Consider the following 3,840-nt stretch of genomic DNA (forward strand, 5'->3'; position numbering starts at 1 on the left):
TGGAAAAGTCTATATAAATACTCCAGCCCCATTGCCACTCCGGTGGGATAATCTTGAGCCTCTGGTTCTGAGTCCTCCCAGGGTTAATTTGCTTGACAATGTGCCCTTGATTTGGAAGAAGATACTAGGAAATGCTAGTAAAGGAATAGGGGCAGGAGGCTGAGGCAGGAGAATTGCCTGAACCCAGGAGGCGGAGGTTGCGGTAAGCCGAGATCACGCCATTGCACTCCAGCCTGGGTAACAAGAGCGAAACTCCGTCTCAAAAAAAAGAAAGGAATAGGGGAAAAAAAGGGAAAGGCAGAAAGTTAGCACTTGAATTCCTGAGACCTGCTTCTAGGAAAGCTCTAAGACGGCTGTTACTGGAAGCGGATGATGAGAAGGGAGATCTAGACTTGGGGCCCTTGCTGACGAGACTGCAACTAGGACCCATTACTGATAGTACATAGTGACAGCCCCTGGCATGCTGGAGATCATGTTACCGAGACCTTTCCTGCAGTTAACTGGTATGGTAGATCACAACAGGGTGGACTGTCCTGCACAGTATCTTGAGCACGGGGAACATCTGGCAATGTCTGAGACAGTTTAGGTTGTCACACCTGGGCAGGGTGTCTCCTGATATCTAGTGGATAGAGGCACGTACACCGCTAGACATACCATGATGTACAGGACAGTCCCCCACAACAAGAACGATCAGGCCCAGTATCACCCAGTGGATCAGAACCCAATGTACCCGTCCAGTCTTTTGATTGGTAGTCTCCACGGTTCACACGTCCTTTTTACATTAAAATATTCCATTTTATTTAAAATTCAAATGAATCTAACAGACTTTATGTACTAGTCAAACAAAATGCCTAACTTTGAAGAGTATTTGTAAATCAGTAAGAGATTAACATGTTAAAATCCCCAAATAGAAAGCAAAATGACCCATGCAGATCTCTTAAAGACCACGGCCAATACGCAAGAAGATATCTCTTTAGTAATCAATGAAGTGTGAATGTATCATCAGGATTCTTAGGCAAACAGAAACCTGTCCAAATTTCAAGTAGGCAGAGACTTAAAACAGGATAGCTGGGCATGGTTGCACCTGTAATCACAGTTACTCTGGAGGCTAAGGCACGAGAATTGCTTGAACCCAAGAGGCAGAGGTTGCAGTGAGCTGAGAACATGCTACTATACTCCAGCCTGGGTGACAGAATGAGACTCGGTCTCAAAAAAAAAAAAAAAAAAAAAAAAAAAAAAAGTGGGGGTGGGGGGAACTAGGTGTTTACAAAACATTAGGGAAAGCCGGAAGAAGGAGGGTCCACTGCTAGCTCTCAGATGTTGCTCAGATGGTTGCTGCTGTCACCCAGGCCAAGAGGGATCGGGAAGTCCCTGTCAATGGTTTACAACCAGCAGCAAGGAGGCGGATGCTTTAGGGTAGATGCCAGATCAAGGGCCCTTCAGAGCCTTCCTCTGCCTACTTCCAGAAGACAGCTGTTGCTTCCTGGACTGTTCCTGAATCCTGCCTGAAGGCCCTTGTGAGGGGGTCTAAACCAGCACAGTGCTGGAAAGGGATTCTAGAAAATGTAGCTTCCAGGTAGCAGTCCCTGTGAAATAGGGAGAATAGAGTCAAGGGGGAAAGGAAACCTGCTGAATGCAACAGACAAGGTGGCACCTTAAACAAAACAAACATGACACTATGCCAATCACAGCTCGCTTACAAGATGCCGAGGGCACTCGGTCAATGAGACTGGTTCCCTCCAGAAAGGCAGTGCAAACTCATCCTTACTGGCATGGTTTCCAGTGGGATAAAACGTGACCACCAGAAATCTGCATGTCAATTGACTCACCAACCCAACTCAAGGAAATTATCTTAGGGTAATGCTCACACAAATTTACAAAACTGTATATACACAGATATTCCTCACATTAAGATGCAAAATGATACAACTTTTAATAGGATTTTGATTAAAGAGTTGTATGTTGTAAAACCATCATGCAGCCACACACATAAGGCGTGTTTGTATTTGATAAAATACTTGATTTACTTTGTATCTGTTGCCCTCAAGATAAAATCCCAAATCCTTACTTGCAGGTGTCTCTGGCCCCTGCTTGCTTGTCCAACCTCACGTCATGCTGTTACTCCCTATACCAACTATGCCTCAGCCACATGGTCTACCTACCATGACCTCTTCCCTTCCGGGGACCCTCATTCACACAGTTCTTCTGCCGGAGATGCTCGATATATGTTATCCTACATAGGCACCTATGTAAAAGCACATATAAATATGTGCATAAAGAAAATGGATTTTTGAAGATATTCTTGTATTTCTGTATCTGGTTATATTTGCAACCCTGAAGAAGCATATTAAATTAGTTTGTAACTCTATGACGGTTAATTTGAAAATCTAGACAAAATTTTACACAGAACTTGGCAACAGATTTGAAATTTTAGTGGAAACGGATGTTTTTCTTGTAAAATGTTTTTAGAAGAATGACTCACCAAGGTGATTTGACCAACCCCACAACCTAGAAAACCTTTGAGTCACTGAGTTTATGAATTTTCTTGAAATATTTTGTAAGTTTTCTTCATACATTGGTTTGAATGTGGTCTTTAGAGTGAAATGTGTCTTCTACATAGAAGGGTGTTTATAACAAGAGTACTTTATCTTTAAATACACATTCACTGTCCAGGTTCGACTATAGGCCATTCCCTAGTGTCTGGAAAGCTTTCTATGTACCTTCCTTACAGAATCTCCTTTTCCTTCCAGCACCCAAGAAATTAACACAAACGTTAGCGCGCTGACTCTGGCTTCCTTGTTTCTGTAATGTAAATCCTCCATAGGGATAACAAAACATACTGTATAGCTTCTTAAATGACTGAATAACAAGCACAAGCCTAGATAAGGAAAAGATACTGGTGCTCCTATCAGACCAAGACTCCTGTGACAAGATAAGCTAACTGGAGTCCTTGGGTCCAAGGCCGGCATGACCTTCTCTGTTTACAAGGATCAGTTTGGTGTACAGAGTGGACAAACTCATGAGTGAGTTCTAGGAAAGAAGCAAACACCAAAGTTGGGGCATTTAGCCAATTGCAAGAAGGAAGACACTGCTCTATATTTTCTGCTTCTAATCTTTATTTTGCCTCCCTGTCCAGTTATGAGAAACCTTTCTAAAAGGAACTGTTCTGTTTTGACCTGAGTATCCTCAGTGATTCCAGCATCCAGACCTGAAGGGACAGCAAAAGCTTCATCAACAAGAGCTTAACACAAACCAAATACTAAAAGAGATGGGCCAAACTGACCTGGGGGATTCTGTCCTCTGATTACAGAGACGGGGCTCTAGGATGGCTCACTCTTGGGACACTCTAAGAATGCAGAAACCAGGCTGTGAGAAGTCCACGCTCCAGGAAGATGCCCTGTGAACTCAGCTAGTGTTTACCCCAGCCCACAGCTGAGCACCCAGCATCAACTTCCAACCATGTGGATGAGCCAGTGTAGTGTCCTGTCCAGTGGAGACTCCAGACCCTGTGATGGTTAATCTTCTGGGTCAACTCAGTTGGGATACGGGGCCCAACTGTTTGGTCAAACACCACTATAGATGTTGCTATAAAGGCATGTATTCTATGATTAGCATTTAAATCAGTAGACTTTGAGTAAAGCAGATTGAACTTGAAAATGTAGGTGGGCCTCGTCTGATCAGTTGAAGGCCTGAACAGAACAAAAGACTGACTGCTCTTGAGCAAGAGAGAATTCTGTCAGCAGGCACACCTGCCTTGAACTGCAGTGCTGGCTTTTCTGTGGGTGTCCAGCCTGATGGCCTTTGAACTTAAACTACATAAGCTCTTCTCTGGGTCTCCTT

The sequence above is a fragment of the Aotus nancymaae genome, unplaced genomic scaffold, assembly GCF_030222135.1.
Source record: "Aotus nancymaae isolate 86718 unplaced genomic scaffold, 86718_ANA_hifiasm-v0.15.2.pri h1tg000036l, whole genome shotgun sequence".
NCBI lineage: Eukaryota > Metazoa > Chordata > Mammalia > Primates > Aotidae > Aotus > Aotus nancymaae.